Source organism: Puntigrus tetrazona, chromosome 6 (genome assembly GCF_018831695.1).
Source record: "Puntigrus tetrazona isolate hp1 chromosome 6, ASM1883169v1, whole genome shotgun sequence".
Taxonomy (NCBI): domain Eukaryota; kingdom Metazoa; phylum Chordata; class Actinopteri; order Cypriniformes; family Cyprinidae; genus Puntigrus; species Puntigrus tetrazona.
In genome coordinates this window covers 20182581-20202297 of record NC_056704.1, presented here as the reverse complement: position 1 = coordinate 20202297, position 19717 = coordinate 20182581, and the positions used below count along the sequence as shown (strand labels likewise).

At 35.7% G+C, this 19717-nt stretch overlaps 1 pseudogene; it reads right to left on the bottom strand.

Moving 5' to 3' along the window:
* Window positions 1–19717, bottom strand: part of LOC122346367 — a 45914-nt pseudogene that overhangs the window by 18807 nt on the left and 7390 nt on the right.

Here is a 19717-nt window from a genome sequence, read left to right as displayed (position 1 = left end):
GTAACCTTTCACTAAATTCGTTTTTCAAAGCTAGTATAAATCAATGCTGATTGACCAGCTAATTGATGATCTCCCAAAGCAATTACGAGGGCTTTTTGATCATAAAAAGCGTTGATCTTGCCAACAGGATGATATGACATCCTAGCCTCTGAGTCATTTCAAATGTGCGGCTGTGATCTATTCAAAATGGGTTTAAAATAGCTCTTTTAGCTGTGTCATGAGTTCTCCATCTACTCCAGAAAGCATATGCCTTGGAGGCTTCTCTAAAATAATCTCTTATAAGCCAAAATCTTGAAACTATAGTTTTATGACCCTTTCTTTTGTATCCATTAAGCCTAACAATGAATTTGGAAATCAAAAGTTTGAGGTCAGTTTTTAATGTTTTTAATGAAACACTCTTATTTTTGCCAAAGCAGTATTTATTTAAATAAAAAGTCTTTATTGTGAAATATTATATATCTGTTTCCTATTTTAATATATAGAATTAAATGTAATTTATTCCTGTAATAGATACGCTAAATATTTTTGTGAAAATCATACATTTTGAGGATTCTTTGATGAACAGAATGTTTCAAAAGAACAGTATTAATTTGAAACTGATTGTTTTTGTAATGATGTAGAAGTGCTTATGATCAGGCAACTTAATGCATCAACCTGAATAAAGCACTGATTTCTTTCTCCCCAAAATAAATAAATAAATCTGACCTCAAACGTTTGAAGAATATGTATTTGTCCCAAAAATACTCATCAAAATGCCAGCATTATTTTTCGTTCTTTTACTTTTCATTCCTCAGAAAAAGAAAATCACGCAGGATTGAAAGCATACGAGTCTGAGTAAACGCTGACAGAACTTTCAACTATTTCTGTAAGTGCATGTACCATCTGCATTCGACGATATAAAAAGTGCCTATGAAACTGGCAGAAAATCAGAGGCAAAACATTGTTTGTTTGTCACGGAAACAGTGCTTGCAGGTATACTTGTCACACAGAAATGGTGAAAAATGCTAGTTGTGGGCTTATTTGTCGGCAGATGCAGCAATTTTGCCCCTGCCAGCACTGTGATGTTTTGACTACACTGACATGAACGCTGCCAGGACTGAGGAGATTTTTATGCTGAACTTCCCTCCTACTTGTTCCGCTCCCTTGCTTGCTGTTTGTCCATCCATCGAAAAGACATGCTTACCAGTTGATATATTAACGATTTCTTGCCGTCACGCGTTTCCCTGAAGGCATTTTTTCAGCGTGTTACAGATCCCTTAAGTGCTTTCAGCGGATGCCTATTTGGCCATATTTACAAACTGGGGATGTTTAATTAGAATGAGAGAATAAACTTAGTCTCCAAGTAAATGCTCTGTAACATCCCATCTGAGCAATATAAGATCCATTAAGAACAAAATTGACTAACACAGATTTTCTGTCACTTTAGCTGTGTTCTTTGGCTTTCTGAGTGACAAACATTGGGAGACAGTATGCTAATTCCACACCCTGAAGTCTGAGCTAGCAGGAAAAGTGGAAAAGGAAAAGTGGGTTAGCCATCTTCAAAGCACATTTGAAAGACTGAGATTTAATAGCGGAGTTTCAGATGAGATCTCTCTCTCAGTATAGCTGAGGAAAAAGAGCTAAAATATGAAAACTATAACCGTCTGCAATTTTTTAAGCCCAGTGCTTTTCATACAGATGTACCTTTTGGCTTAATACCTTTTAAAGTTGCTGTCTAAGGTGTGTATTTTATTCAGCGTTAAAAACATTTCTCGCAAACTGTGAAGAGACACATTCCTAATAACTTCCCGAATGCCTGAAGAATGCAGTGAAAACTTCAGAACAGGCCATTTTGAATACAAGTACACATGCACTCTCTTCATCCTCAAATGACAGTAATTTCTGTACTCCTAGACAAACATCATAACTGTGCCAGCACTGGAAGTCTCTGTAAGGCAGGGGATTTCATTTATTATAAACTCAAGGACAATAAAACCAAAGCACGTCCTTCACTTGAGAAGAACAAATTATCTTAGATCTAAAAATATTATGTTGTTTGAAGTATCCATGAGGGATTTTTGCCTTACTTAGATCTCGTTACAATGGGGATCTTACCGTAACATTACATTGCGAACACTAGGGGGATGTTAACTTGATGTATGTATTTGCATTCAAAGTAGATTAAGTGCAACCACTTGGAACAGAACGCAAGGGTCTTGATATGCATTGCAACAGCCAAGACATCATTCTGAACCAACAATTAAACAACAGCAGAGGAATGCTAAAACATGAATAGTTTGTACAAACAAATCTCAGTCTACCCAAAATGTTTTATATAACCAAAATAATGTATATCTACTGAGTCAAACAGTTCCTTTCGCATGGAAATTTCCCACCTACCTGGCAAGCCTGGTACAACAGCTGGTGCTCAAACTTCTTGATCCCCAGGATCTGCTGGAACATCTCGTAGAGCTGGTCTTTGCTCAGGATGAGCTCGGAGCGGCGCTGGCTGTCATGCGCTGCTGTGCCTTGCGTGGGTCCTCGTCTCCACGGTAGATTGTGTCAAACTTAGCCATCCAGGAGCTCAGGACAGTCTCCTTGCTCAGGCCGTCGATCTCTGGCAAGCTCGGACACGTTTCTCGATATGCGCTTGAACACCTCGCGACAGTCCAGAGCGGATAAACCTCCTGTTTGGACCATCTTAGCAACACGATCGCTCTTCAGAAAAACCTGCAGTTCACATAGACAAGGAGAAGGCAAAAATAATGCAATGCATATTTATAATGAGAGTTTTGTGGCTTTTACTCAAGAACATATGATATATACTACCTAGATAATGACAATGTACAATACATTTATTGCGCATATATGTTTTTAAATTATACTTACTGCATGCATTTACATCATTTGCAATTACACTGTTTACATATCTCAATAGCAGCAAAAAGTGTTTTGCAAGTCAATATGAACACTACAACTACATTGTACTTATTTTGATATAACTACATAGTAGGCAAACTAATATAAAGTGAGACCAAAATTATTCTTAGAAAACTATATTAAAAAAAAAATTACACAGGTTTTCCTGTTTCTATCGGACAGACACTCACCAAGTCATTTGATTGGGCATTTAAAGGTGATGTGCAGATAAAACCAGGAAAACAGTTATGCCCTTCAAGAAGTTTCACTTGGGTAACTTGAAAACATTCGCTCTGTTTTCAATCACTCCAATCTGCTAGAGGAAATTATGCCTCAGTGCTCCTTTAATATTCTATGCCGTGATAGATACAACATCATCTACAGTGATATACTGCAGTAATATAACCAACGCCATTAAAGCCATGGAAAGCAATGGTAACTGTAAAATTTCACAGCTTTGAAATGATGGGATCAGTGTGGGCTAAAAAACGTTGCAGTCCTCTGGGTTCTCATTCTGAATTATTCAGAAGATATTTTCTAATTCAAACTGGAATAACGGGAGAGAACATTCGTGATTTTATTCTTTAGTCCAACCAAAATGACTATTGAGTTCCAACTGCCTCCTCTTTTCCTATTCGCAATGTTTCAAATCTGGTTTTATAGAGGTGCGAGTAAAACATGATTTATGTTTTTTCTCAACAATTGGAGTGCTTGGCAGCTGCTTTTCTTCGTTCCTTTTAAAAGCCCTTCTATCGTTCTCCGTTCAAGAAGACAAATAGAGCTTTAAATTGCTGTCTGGTCCCAATCCAGACTGCAGTTTACTACAAGCTTCTTTTTCTGTGGCCTGCTATGACAAACTGATTTGGAAATTTACAGTTCCGCATAAACAAGCCCTGCAACAGCCTTTCTAGTGGGATCATTATGGAAACCTGAGGGGAAAAAATTAGCATGTTTCAGAGAAGTACTGTGTAAAAAAATAGAGCACTATGTTCTGTGTTAATATGAATTTTCCATATTGATTTTCACGTGTGGGTTTACTTTATTAGGTTTACTTTCGTGTGGTTTACTTTTTAGGGTTAAAGGTCATTTCCTGACAAAGAATAGCGGTCAATTCTGTTAGAAGTTGTTTTTATGAAGTTGACTATTTGCTCATTTCATAACTAATTGCCTGTTATATCTGCAACTTGTAGGCAGAAGACATACATTTTCATATGCTTAGCAATTAATTCTAGCATATGTCTACACACTTCTCAGATAGCACTCATACTATCTTGTAATTGTTACGTGCTATAAGAAATCATTATTTACATCTTTGGCAATTAAACACAACACACATGAATTAATGATTTCATATGCGGCAGCCTAAAGTATTTTAATAACCACTTTCAGCCATATTGCGCAAGTAAATTAGCATGCACAGAGGCCCAAACCACAGCAACAGGAAATAATGTGGTGACCTTACCACAATATTTGAATCCATTAGAATAGCAATCTCTTCACAAAGCATGTGTAAACACTTGTTTTAGCAAAGGCGAGTCGTCCCCGAAGGGCTATTTAGACACTCATCTCTATGGTAATTTACTTACAAAGTCGTGTCATCACCGAAATGTATGTCTATTCTGCAGTGCGGTAACTACAGCTGGCTACGTAACATTTCAAGACACATGGTATAATAATCAACGGGTCGTTTTTGTTTGCCATCATTAGCTCGAGTTAATCGCCTGAAGGAGAGGTTAACATGTCACAACCTTGCACGGACAGAGACACCAAACCCATTTTAATTAATTCAGTGCACTATTCTTTAAAGGACAAAGAGGTGAATTAAAAGGAAAAAGGTTAATAATAAAGCACCTAGGTTATTCTTAGCTGCTTTATTCTACTTAAATACCCTTTATCTAAAACTTTTACTGTTAGTTTAAAGGTGAAATGAGATATGTTTAGAGAGAAAGCATAAACAACTAACTGTCGGATAGCAATGTGTTTGTGTTTTTATGTGTGTTTCTAGGAAATCACATCTGTCTTTGCAATAGAATGTTCAGTAAACAAAAGGAGTGGCCTGCACTTTTTTAGCCAATCGGAAAACTAGAAACTTTTATGTAATGTTTTTGTTTTTGTAATGTTAATGTTTAATGTTACAAAATGTTATTAGTTAAACTTTAGTTAAATTTTAATGTTTAATATGGTTAATAAAAAAGGTAAGGTTAAATTTTCAGCAGGCATTACTCGTTAGTGTCACATGATCCTTGAGAAATCATTCTAATATAATGCTGTGGTGATATCATATCATTGCTGCTCAGCAATGTTATTTGAACCAATAACATTTTTCAGGTTTCTTTAATGAATAAGAAGTTCAAAAGAACATTATTTTTAGATGTATTTACTATTACCTTTTATCAATTTAATTTATCCTAGTTAAATAAAAGCATTAATTTATTTAAAAAAAATACTGCCCGTTCTATTTTGAATGGAATTGCATAAATCCTTATAATATCAGTAACTTAACAATAAGCATAAAATACATTTTTTTAACAACATTCCTTACTGACCACTACATTCTTTTATCTTTGGTCTAATTTATAGGCTGATAAATCTAAGGCACCAGTTTTAAGGCAAAAGTGAAAAAATAAAAAAAAAGGCTGGGCAACCAGTAATGACATAAAGCGATTACTTGAGCAATACAAGAGTCCCTTTCTGCCATTCGTTCTACTGTTGCAATGATACATCACCTCAAAATAGCTCTGAACTGCATTGATGAAGGCTTCATCTGCCACAATCTGTGTGTCTCCTTTGAGAAAAGACTCGAAGCGGTCCTTTGTGGTCTGCAGCTGCTGCTTGGTGATCTACAAGGAGAAATGAAAAAATAAAACAATGTCAAAATTCAGATAATTGGTGATTGCAAAAACCCAAGAATATTCCATGAGACGAGAGCATTTGTTTGTAGTTATTATAAATAATCCGATATAAAAAATTGTTAGCTTTTTAATCAGTGACTTAATCTAAAATGGTCTCAGTTGAATCTGTTATCAGATTTTGAACACTCAGATATGGATCCAATTCTATTACGGTTCAGGACTAAAGTAAATGATGTTACCGCAAAAGGGTTAGAGATTTTTCAGAAACAAATGACAAAGCAAAGTGGGTTTCTTTTTTTAGCAGGAGACATTTAATACATCCTTGTTTTTCCCGAAACACTCCCACAAGAACATAGTCTCTTCTCAAGTCTACACTAAAAAATACGCTTTCTGCTTTAAGCTAAAAAAACAGAAACACCCACCTTCTAACTCAATAACACACATTCTCTCTATTCTCACAGCCAGATATATCTAGCTACATCTCTCTCACACTCATACTCTCACTTGCACGCTCTAATTTTAAATTTCTTTTTGCTGTGAAACTGTGTACCTAAATCCTTCATATTTTTTATATATGTTGATTTTTCGTGAATAATACATCTTTTTCCACCGCAAGCCTACAAACTCTTCTACTTCCTTCTCACTCTCTCTTTCTCTTTCTCTCTCTTTCTCTCTCTTTCTCTCTCTCTCCTAATGTGATTCATCACTCTCCCTGAATGTCATCAGGGCACAAGATGACAGAGTGACGAACGAGTAAGCAACAGAACGGGAGAAACGTTGTGAAGGAGAAATAGAGCAGACCAAACAGTATCCTCCTCTTCTTCACATAAAATAAAAGAGCGAAGCACTGACAGTTACAGTGCCACTGTGCTTTATGGCAGCGGTCATCAACTGGTTTTGCATAAGAGTCTAGATTTTATAGTGGACATAATGTTGCACCCCAACACGATGAATTATTTTTCATATAAAAAAAAGGATTAAAAAAAATTAATTCTGTCATGTGTTTTTTTCATTTACGTTGTTAAATTTATTAACATATAACTTTATATATTTTAAAATAATATTTTTAATATTCAGAGAACCTCGAAAATTCATTATGAACCTATTATTAAAATACATTATATCATATTATATTACAGCATATTCTATTATGACATATTATTGCTTACATTAAAAAAGAGCTGTGTTAAGATTTTTATTCATTGTTACTTTCATTTTCCACTGTAAACATAAAAGCAAATGTGTTCGAAACAATATAACGGGTGAGTAAATAGTGACAGAATTTAATTTTCCCTAACTATCCCTTTAACACTACTAAGAACTGCAAAACAATACGTAAAATTATGACATGACAGGTTGAATGGGAAAATTGTCAATTCTGTAAAAGCATAAACAGCAGTGTGTGATTTATCAGCCTAACACATGGAGCAAACACTGGGCCAAATATTGTATTAGACTGCTGAATACGAGAAGTGTGCATAAACATATCAATGTGATTCCAGAGCAATTACCAACAAAAGCAATAACTCAAAGCACAAAACACATTGTGGTCAGCACAAACCATCCCAACTGAACCAGTATTTAATGTAGCTTGGCTTGTGTTTTCTTTTCATTTGTACACACTCCATTTTACATATACAAAAAATATTTATGTAATTTTTCCTCATTTTAAAGGGGTCATACGATGGCCAAATATTGTATACGCAAAGAAAGCGGCATAGCTTTTATTCTTGCTGAAGTATTGTTGCCACTGCTGCCATGTCGTGGAGATGCTGTGTGTTTCAAATATGTTAATAGGCACAACATTTCCATCACACACTTGAGGTATTTGGCCAGTCACAATGCACTGGATAGCTGGCCAATCAGAGCACATTGTGCTTTTCAGAAAGATTGAGGCATTTCAGAAAGGCAGGGCAGAGAGAAACAACAATGTACGGTATGTGCAAAATAATGTGCTTTTGAACCTTAAACCTAGTAAACACATTGTATTACATCAAATACACAAAATAATGGTATTTATATATATATATATATATATATATATATATATATATATATATATATATATATATATATATATATATGACCCTTGTAAGAGTCAAAGTTTTAAGATTTTAGTAGAATTTCATAACTGTATCGAATTATTTATCCCTGTCCTCAGAACAGGTTCACACAGGTTTATTGTAATACCACAGTAAATACCACATGGTTCTCTGGAATACGTGATCCTGATTGGTCCATCATGGCATTCTGTGGTCAAAACATTTTTCTAATGACCTTTGAACTCTATAAAGTAGCACATTCTCATAATTTCCAACATAGCAGTGCTAGTTTAATGTCTTGCATATTCCTCCTCCTTCTTTTCATGCAATAAAAAACTCAAATCAATATTTCATGGGTTTTTATTTATTCATTTGATAAGTACCAGTGCAATAAGCAGAAGAGTTTACAGTGCACCAGTGATTATCACAAAACATAAACCCCCTCCTCTTCTAATCATCTTGTCAAAATACATTTAGCAAAAATGACCAGCTGACTTTACGTTGCCTCTGACATACTTTATCCATATTGTAAAGTATGTATGCATTATTTCTATGCCTGTGATCAAAAGCATGACTAAATATCTTTTTATTGTAAGTCACTGTTTTTTATCATCAAACTGAAACATTCAAAACCTTTAAATGTGCTCTACTGCTCTGTCATGCATATGGTGGCTTGCTAAGCATAGCCAAAAAAAACTAAAAAGTATAACAAGATGTTATGTTGCCGTTCGTCTTGAAACCACCAGTGTGACAAAATCTAAAGGAAACAGGGTTTTCTGTGTGCAAGTGTGTAGGAGGAAGGTGGAAAAGTACAAAGTAGCATGTGCCTGTGAGGCATCACAGCACCATCTGTGTGTTCATCGCTCTGCTACTGTCCTCTCTCCTTCACACACACATAGAACAGTTGACTTTATCTGCCTTCTGAACTGTCTGTACAGAGAATACTATAACCCTGAAGAACAGCTTGCAGCCCTCAATATTTCAGAGTATGCTTTTCTCTTTGTTATTTCCAGAATAGTTTTTATGAAGGCAGCGTACAGGCACACAGGAGGTGATGTATGTTAACACTTTAACTTGACAGCTCTGGAGTAAATGAGTGTGTGTGTGTGTGTGTGTGCGCGCCTGCACGCTCCATATGATGTGAATATAACATCCATGTATATATAATGAAGACATTCAAATGCAGGTGTTTAAAGGCCCCATATTCTTTCCTGTGTTGATATGTTTCATACTAGAAGAGAAAGCTGAAAATACGGTACACATCAAAGGGAGGGCACACTCTCTATAAAGAGAAAGAGTATACATTTTAAATGCATCAGGTCTGTTAGAAGTTTATTTTGTCAGTGTTTTGATGTACATTAGCGTGACTGTGGTCTAACAGACATAGACTAAAAACCTCTCAGTTTTGTAGCACCTATTGCTAATTGTTTTCTGTAACTGAAATCTAAATATAAGATGGAAAGTTTAAATTTAGAAAGTAAAAAAAAAAATCTGAAATACTATTCCATTATAAATAAATGGAAAATAAATGAAATTAATACGTTTCTGTTGATGCATATACTACTTTAAAAGTAAGACAATATAGAGAATGAAATATAAATGAAAATATAAATATAAAAATATTAGTAAAGGCTCATTTACACAAAGGATGATAACTATAAAAATGGTGATAAAAATATAGTTCTAAAGATAATGTTGTAATCCACAAAACAGCTGATAAAGGCACAGAGAAAAGATATCGATATCTTTCCAGCTGATGAATGATAAAAACATTGACACCCACCTTGCTAAAAGTTTAACGCACCAGACAAGCGTGTGCAGGACAGATACTAATATTTTTATAGTTTTTTTTTCTTTTTCGCTATTTTTTTAAGCAGATTGTAAAATGACGATATATACAAGCTGTCGGTGTAGGGGGAATGGACAAATATGTAAAGAGGGTACAATTTCAACAAAAGAAAGTAAATTTGTAAAATGAATTAACACAGCATCTAATGGTGTGTTTAATTTTTTTCTAGATTTAAAAAGAACATTAAGTCTTTCGGCCACAAATAGTCATGAGGAGGGCAAGAGGATTTGCAATGCAACAGTCTTAATGCTCTTTTTATATAAACAATCAACAGGAGGTATACCAAAGGCTTTATGCATTTTTGTATTTCACAGGTGTAACACAAGAAAGAACTTTGTTTTTAAATAATTGCATTAGGATGTCTGAAGCACCCCTATATTTCTCTCCACTGAGCCCCTAGATGAAGGCGTGACCAATATCCGTCAGCATTTTAATGGTACCTCCACCCCCATCCAAGATTTCCCATTGATTCCCTCTGGATCCCTCTTATCATGATTGCCCTGTAACGGCCTGATTCATTTGTACACACTCTGGAGCAGTCAAACACATATTTCAACCTCCATACAGTACGTCACCACCAGGGAAGAATGCAGGTTCATTTTAAATAAGCAAATGCTTCCCTACAAACAAGCACAGCAAACCCGGTGCTCTTTAATAAAGTCTAATTAGAATAAGACTGTTCCTCCTCCGCAACCAACTGATAAATACAATGCTTTATGCTCCTCTGTAACCTACTAGCAAGAACCGATATATCTAGTCCCGTGTAATATCATGTTTCAATAGGAAATATGTCAAGACGGAATGGAAAAAATTAATTTCTCCAGTGACCAATTCGGTAGGATCACCTAACAAGACAGAAATAAAAGATGGTTCATCTGGGCTTGAACATTGTTGACTTATTGTCTTTTTCAGCTTCAGCTAATCAGACTCGAGGCACTGTCTCTTTGGAAATACTATCGTAGTGCTTTTTACTTCAACCTCACCTAAAGAATCCGTTCTCGTTCTGTTACATGATCATTTCAGCGGCTGTATCTTATTTATAGCGTAATTTACATTTCATTCGTGTGAAAAAACAAAAAGTGTACATTTTCTTTTGTGTGAATGAAGAAAAGCGGCGGAAGAAAATGAAGCACTCTTTCTGTGTGTGTGCGTGTGCACACTCAGCAGCAGACTGCAGAGTCGTTAGTAATTATGATAATTGCATGAGTGCAGCAGCTTTTGCTGTGGGCCAGAGATGATGCATGAGAGAGAAAGAGAGAGAGAGAGAGATAGGATATATGGATGAGTGATTATAATGTTACTTCACAGAGGGAAGTTTCACGTTTGCATTCAATCATTAACATCATAATTATTTTCATAAAAGAAAAGAAAGTCAGATTTAACTAAATTTCATTTGAAGTTACCTTTGGATTTGGGGTTTCGATTTCCTACGTGCAAGCTTTGCATCAAAGAAAGGGGCAGATAGGGGGGAAAAAGCAAGTTACATAACTGAATGGGGGAGAGAAAATAGAGGTGTTTGCCAAATTTAGACCCAGACAACTAAATGAAATGGAACAAGAGGCTGAATTTAAATGGAACACACAAAGCCAAATTCAATATAGCACTCTCATCATAATCATTTGTAAGTACATTATGTACAACTTAAATGGATCTTCCCACTGGCTTTCAGAGTTTAACTTAGACAAAGTTTTTCAATTATATTAATGTATTTTTATAAGGCTTTTTGATTGAAGCCTCTGAACGCTAAATTAAAGAAAAAAGATGAAAGATTAATTGGTAACGTTTTTTTTTTTTATTATAGAAGTCTTTTAAGTGCCACAGATGTATTTAATCAAACAAAAACTGTTATCTATTTTAATATATTTTAAAAGGTAATTCCAGTGCTACAAAAACATTTCTTATTATTATCAGTGTTGAAAATGATCTTAATATTTTTGTGGAAGCTCTGATGCATTTTTTTTCAGGGCCCTTTGATAAATAATAAGTTCAAAAGAACATAATTTATTTGAATTCTTTGTAACAATGTCTTTACTATGATATTTAAATACATTTTTAGGCATCATTGCTTAATATGATAATAAATGATAAGTGTTTTTCATCAAAACTCATCTGTACTGATTACCCAATGAGAATATCAATATATCAAATACAACAGAAGTCATGCACGTTCTAGCAAACCATTTTAATGCTTGCTGTACAGCGGATGCAATTAATAATCAGAACAATAAGCAAACAAGCGCACACAAACCATCCACACGCACAAAATCTTCTAATAAATGAAAGAAAACAATACCAGCAGCACTGCAGTTGCAAATACATGCACAAATGCTATCAAATAATATGAACCCTCTGAATACAGGGCTCAATCGTCAAAACTGATTTGACTTAGGAACATTAGCATCACAAAACTGCCCTAACGAATCATTCCCCAGCTTCACTGGACTCCCTGGAACTGATCTGCCAAAGGGGAACAGAGTGTTCTGCATTGTCCTGCAGCCTGCAACTCTTTCTCCTCTCCCCTCCCTGCATCCCTTCATGGCATTTTCTATGTTTAGCATGATGCTCAGAGCACAGAGGGGCTATGAACCCGCAAAGCCAGTGCTGAAGATAGCAGCTGGTTAGTTTTGGTGTATCTGAGCCACAAGGCAGAGAGACCGGCCCTCTACTGTGCAGTCTCCGCAAGCACAATATATTCAAATTTAATAACTATGCAAACCAGCATTACAAAGATGCTATTTAAAGTGCTCCATTTGGATTTAGCATTACTAAACTTCACTTCATCAACCGTACTTAAGATAATTGTGGTATGCTGAATAAAAAAGAACAATTAAATAGAACGATGAAGAAAAGGCAAACCACAAACAACTGATATTGTAAAAAAAAGCTCATCTACAAGCGTCACAATGCCTTTATAGCAGTGTTATAAACAACATTTTGAATAACTTACATTTAAGACATCATATTTTCAGTTATTTTGAGGAACATATTTCCATACACAGCCCAGTCACAATCAGGCATCTCTGAGCAACTCGCAGAGGTGTTTTGTTCCTGACTGGATCAGTGTTTTTGAACAAATCAGTTGAGTGAATGAGTCAATGGCTCATTTGTAATGACTTTCGTTTGTGTTAACCCTTAATAAATTGGCATTTTGAACAAATTGATTAAAGAAATGAATCATTCATTAAGATAATCATAGTCTGACAGCCTGATGTAATTAACCCTTGTGCATCCTTTTGGACATTTTTGTCCATTTTAGTTGCCTGTGTTAATGCTAACTGCATACATTTTGGTGTGTGTGTGTGTGTATTTTTATTGGAAGGTTAATATTTCACCCTATTTTCCTTTAATAAATCTATTTTGCACTACATACAAAACAGTGAACCACTCAGCACCATTTGGACAAAAATGTCCTCATTGAAACCCATTAAAATTAGGATTGTATCCTAAGGCCATTTACATAAAAAATTATGCAATATTTCTTATCAGGCTGTCATTCTGTTAGCAAGGCTTCACAATGTTGGTATGAATGTGTGGTTTGTATGTGTGTCATAAATAAAAAAAAGTGTGTGTTCTTGTAATATTTGAGAGAGAAAAAACAACCACTGTGTGCAACAGCTGATTTTTGCTAGCATCTAATGGGGAAAATTTGGTACTGCGCCCAAACAAATTTTTACAGAAAGCTCATTTTTTGAGATATCATTCTCAAATTTGGAATACAACTTTTTTTATTTATGGCTTTAATTTTCTAGCTAATTTAGAGTTCAACATGTTTCATAAAATATATATTTTAAAATATTGTTCTTAAATCATATATCATAACCTGTTTCATTTTTAATTATTTACTTCAAAAATAAAATCTGCCATGGGTCTTCTTTAAAATGAGACCAAACTTAACTCTCCCAAGCTTCAATTTTTTATGACCATTTTTTGACATGGCCTTTTTGTCCACTATGGATCTATGTGTAACTTTTTTAGTGCATGCTGACAGTACGTAACAGCACTAACCATACTACAAAATGGCATAGAATTGTGCGTAAGCATGCAATTTGGGACACAACAAGTCACTTGTTGCCACCTACTGATGTATCCATGTACAAACCGGATTCCAAAAAAGTTGGGACACTATACAAATCGTGAATAAAAACTGAATGCAATGATGTGTAGGTGCCAACTTCTAATATTTTATTCAGAATAGAACATAACTCACGGAACAAAAGTTTAAACTGAGAAAATGTACCATTTTAAGGGAAAAATATGTTGATTCAGAATTTCATGGTGTCAACAAATCCCCAAAAAGTTGGGACAAGGACATTTTCACCACTGTGTGGCATCTCCCCTTCTTTTTACAACACTCAACAGACGTCTGGGGACAGAGGAGACCAGTTTCTCAAGTTTAGAAATAGGAATGCTCTCCCATTCTTGTCTAATACAGGCCTCTAACTGTTCAATCGTCTTGGGCCTTCTTTGTCACACCTTCCTCTTTATGATGCGCCAAATGTTCTCTATAGGTGAAAGATCTGGACTGCAGACTGGCCATTTCAGTACCCGGATCCTTCTCCTACGCAGCCATGATGCTGTGATTGATGCAGAATGTGGTCTGGCATTATCTTGTTGAAAAATGCAGGGTCTTCCCTGAAAAAGATGACGTCTGGATGGGAGCATATGTTGTTCTAGAACCTGAATATATTTTTCTGCATTGATGGTGCCTTTCCAGACATGCAAGCTGCCCATGCCACACGCACTCATGCAACCCCATACCATCAGAGATGCAGGCTTCTGAACCGAGCATTGATAACAACTTGGGTTGTCCTTGTCCTCTTTGGTCCGGATGACATGGCGTCCCAGATTTCCAAAAAGAACTTCGAATCGTGACTCGTCTGACCACAGAACAGTCTTCCATTTCGCCACACTCCATTTTAAATGATCCTGGCCCAGTGTAAACGCCTGAGCTTGTGGATCTTGCTTAGAAATGGCTTCTTCTTTGCACTGTAGAGTTTCAGCTGGCAACGGCGGATGGCACGGTGGATTGTGTTCACTGACAATGGTTTCTGGAAGTATTCCTGAGCCCATTCTGTGATTTCCTTTACAGTAGCATTCCTGTTTGTGGTGCAGTGTCGTTTAAGGGCCCGGAGATCACGGGCATCCAGTATGGTTTTACGGCCTTGACCCTTTCTCACAGAGATTGTTCCAGATTCTCTGAATCTTTGGATGATGTTATGCACAGTTGATGATGATAGATGCAAAGTCTTTGCAATTTTTCGCTGGGTAACACCTTTCTGATATTGCTCCACTATCTTTCTGCGCAACATTGTGGGAATTGGTGATCCTCTACCCATCTTGGCTTCTGAGAGACACTGCCACTCTGAGAAGCTCTTTTTATACCCAATCATGTTGCCAATTGACCTAATTAGTGTTAATTGGTCTTCCAGCTCCTTGTTATGCTTAAATTTACTTTTTCCAGCCTCTTATTGCTACTTGTCCCAACTTTTTTGGGATTTGTTGACACCATGAAATTCTGAATCAATATATTTTTCCCTTAAAATGGTACATTTTCTCAGTTTAAACTTTTGTTTCGTGATTTATGTTCTATTCTGAATAAAATATTAGAAGTTGGCACCTACACATCATTGCATTCAGTTTTTATTCACGATTTGTATAGTGTCCCAACTTTTTTGGAATCCGGTTTGTAACATGGATACATCAGTCACTGAAAAAATGCTCACAGCTCACAGCTGATACACAATTTGTTTGTTTATGACATGATTATCACGGATAATTCAAGGATAATTCATTTGCTTCTGCTATTGAATGAATTGTATAAATTGTGATTAAACATAGAGAAAAAAGAATCAATTGTATTTAGCCTACTTTTCAGCAAAGATCACATCTAACTCGGAAAAGCTGAAAAATATTTTAATGTAGATTTTTTTTAATGTAATCTTTGCATGTAATGTTTTGCATTCAATTGTTTCTTCTTCTCATAACCCTGTATTTGCACACTAAACACACTAACAATTTTCTAGATTAATTCGCAAACTTAATTTGAATAATAGGTAAACATTGCCTTCACAAAGATACCTTGCATTGTAAAGTACTTTTAAAATTTTAATTCAACATTATAATCATTTTAAAAAAGTCCCCCCTATTAGGCCTATTTTGCACATTTTTTTTTTCCATTTTTTCTTTGTGTTTCCCTACTTAATCTTGTTCTCTCTAATGAAATAGTATTGTTGTAATTTATGTTTGACAAACAATATATAAAACAACAACAGGGCAGTCTGTTGTTTATAGAACTCTTGTGCAAAAGCAAAAATGACTCTTAGTAACAATCACACCGACATTCAATACAACAGCTCTTTTGCTGCCTCGCAAGCACTGTAATAAAATATTCCTTTGTAACAACCCTAAGCATGTACAGAATTTTAGCAGAAACATAAAGCCTTAAGCAACAGCAGCTTGTCTCAGAGCGGTAGTGTTAGATGAAATGCAAAAGGAATACTTTGCATTTGCTTACACAGAACTTCACAACACACGCAATTCCTTTTTAAATACGCTCAATTCAAACCCTGGACCTCATCTAGTATGTGTGTATGTCTCTCTTTCCGTGTGAACATTGTCTCTCTAAAACTCTATCGGCATATTGACAGCACAATAAGACTGTGTGATGTAGGATTAAAAGTGCGGTGAAATATATCGGCAGAGTATAGCTCTTCAGCGGATTGTGAAAATGTAGCATTTTAATCACACTTCCAAAAGACAAAGCCCACAGCCAGCCTTTCCTTTGACAGAAGAGCGCTAGGCAAAAAAAGACATGTTCAGAATGAGTAAGGGAGTAAAGTGGGGGAAATGATGGGGAAAGCTAAAAGTCTTATGTGATGGAAAGACAGAGAGAGTGCCTTTAGAAGGTTTTGGTGCTTCTATGTGAGAGGAGAGGTTATCTAAGTATGAGACGGTGTGTGTGACAGAAAAAAGCTACAGCGTGCCCAGTATTAGAGTTAATGGGTGTGTGTGTGTGTCTGTCTCAGAGAAAGCTAACGTGTGTGTGGGTGAAAGCACTTGCCTGAAACTCCACTAATCCAGCTAAAAATAAGAACTTGTGCCATGTGACACACAGAGTCTGTAAGATGGCTTCCTCCCGTGAAGAATTAATGCTACTCTGACAGAAAAGATGCAGTCAGTGCAGACAGACTATGACAACAGCGAGATACATGTGTGTGTATATACTGTATATATAGTGTGTGTGTCTGTATATATATTGTATGTGTGTGTGTGTGTGTGTGTGCACGTGTTTAATATGAAAAACTATTAGATTGGGTTATACAGTAAAATCTAAAATATCTCAATAATTAAAAATGCAAATAAATGTATTACTGTAAACACATTGTTTTATGTTTGTAGATGATTAAATTAATTAGTGTGTTAAGATATTAAACAAATGTAGCTTATATGAACTATTTCAGAGACGTACAAACAACAAATTTACCTTTTTTGAAGAAATGGTAGAAACTTTTGTAAAGTTGCGTATACATAAATATAGCCGTTTCTTATTTCAGTATGTTCATATTGTTTCACTGTACGTTTCATCACACACCCAAACGTACAAGAAATTCATGGCTAGATGTTACACCCGATGTACAAATCAAACTGAAAAAGACACAAGATCAACTACTAAATGAAAAAAGGTATTTTTCTCCCTTGGCTATGTCTTATAACATCTAGGCCACAAAATGGGCCAAGACTGCATCTATTTCCCCCTTGAAAATAATAGGATAAAAGGGGTTAGAGGGAGCTTTCATGCTAAAATGTAATGGATACTCTCTTCACATGTTCGCTGTCGAAATAGAGACCTTGAGAAAAACAGAAGGTCATATCGGCCTGCCAGGAAATAGAGGAAGAGGGAGAGACAGGGAGTGAAAGGAAGGAGTGCTAGTGCTGCTTAATGGATTATAGGATATGGAAAAAGCTGGATGGGAGGGAGGAAGGGAGAGAAAGAGTGTGTGTGTGTGTGTTCTGGTTTACAAGGGGAGAGTGGGTGTGAGTGGCGGTGATGGCATGAGAAAATTCTGTCACATGCTTTAGAATAAGGGCCCGTGCAGGCAGCACTCCTAGAGAGACACGGCTGTAGTGCCACAACAACTAGTAGCTACTGCTGTTCATCACACTAGACTGTGACACCATCCTCCTCCTCCACTCCGGCTAATACTACTTCCTTTCATCCTACTCTCCATGCCTCTAGGCGAAAAAACCTGCAGACTTATCTAAACTACTGTTCTGGCTTAAGGCTAGTGATAGACCTACATAATTTGGCCAGACCGATTAACTGGCTGTTTTGTGATTATCGGCGCCTGACAGCCAATAACTGCTCCCCACTTGGCTAATTAACTCTCCCTTGTGTCAGTTGTGTCCAAAATCTACAAACAGCCTTAAAAAGTAATAATAACATTTTAATTTAAAAAAAAACATTTTGAGAAAATATCATAATTAACTGTATTTGAAATGTGATAAATGAAAGTTTAGCACATTACCAGATAATCAAAAAATTTACAATTTAAAATGAAACAATTTCTTTAAACACTATACAACACGGTGAACATAACTGTTAGTCATCTTTTTTTATTTTGTAATGTTCTGTTATTCAGCTCTGGATCAAAAAAAAAAAAAGCTTTAGCTGCACACTAAAGCATATTAAAATCATACAAATTCAATATATTCAAATGTTTGCATATTAACATGTAATATCATTTACATGTAAAAATCAGCTTTGGTTGTGCATTAAAACCACAAAAATGCACCATATTCCTTTGAAAGCCGAATCAAAGGTAGTTTTGCTTTGCTTCTGCACTGTAAAAACTAGAGGCTTGTTATTATTTTTCTCACCCCTAATTGAGCCGTCTATCTTCAAAGTGCACAAATATGAGAAGCCAATTAGTTCTGAATAGCAACATAAATTAAACATAAGTTTTGCCTCTAATTGATCATGGGCAGGACACTTTATTTCCATGAATATTAGAAGACTCATTAGGAGCTTTATTAGGGACTAAGTTATCCTTAGTTCCTTAAATATAAGTGTGACTGCACATCTGTGATTAGGTATCATCTTAAGTAGACCAAAACAAAGGCCACCTTTTATCTCTTCTCATCTCTTTATGGTATCCTTGGGTGTCTTGTTCAGTCTTAATATTTAGAGAAAAGTGCTCCCATTGCTCGAGCAGATGTCCCTCATCTTGCCATCTTTCTCAGACTTCTCTCTGAGCAACACTTATTTAAATAGCCATGAAAAAAATCACACATGTACAAACATGTACAAATACTTCCAGACTTCCACACATACTGCAATGCCCCTAAAAATATGAACAAAAAACAACACTTTTTCAGCAAAAGCAAACATTTTCAAACACACTGCTCTGGCTCTTTATAAATTCAAATATGCTGTTCCAAAAGTTCAAACACGGCTTTCAAAATGAGCAATGATTAATGAATATGTATGCAAAACATTTTCTGTCCAAATTTACATTACACTGAAATGACCTCTAACAGTAGTCCTTCTATCATATTATATTTATTTCTATGTTATATTTATATTCAGACTATATCAAATCATGAACATTGTATTTATATTTATGTATTGATACATCATTATCATTTATAAATCTTTAGAAACGCTAGGCTAAATTTACTCCAGAGCTGGGTCATAAGTTAATTAAAGCAGCACTAAAAATAACCACCATTTATTCCACTATTTAATAATTCATACTCAAATGTGAATGACCTGCTATATAAAGGAGGTTTAAGGACCTTCGAGCTGGATGTTTATTACTTCTGACAAAATGAATCTGCCAGTCTCTCACACTCTCTTCCTCTCCTCACCTGTCCTTTTCTCTCAATGTGCTTAATGAACCGATAAATTTCATCCCTCTCACCCTGTTATATTAATAAGGTAATTTCAGAATCTCCAAATCTCTTCTGAGGAGATCCAGCTCTGGCCTTTCAATCAACATCCTCTTATCTCCACGGATCCTCTCCTAACTAACTCCTGCTCCATCCAGCTGCCATAACCGCTGGCGTCTCTCAGGCTC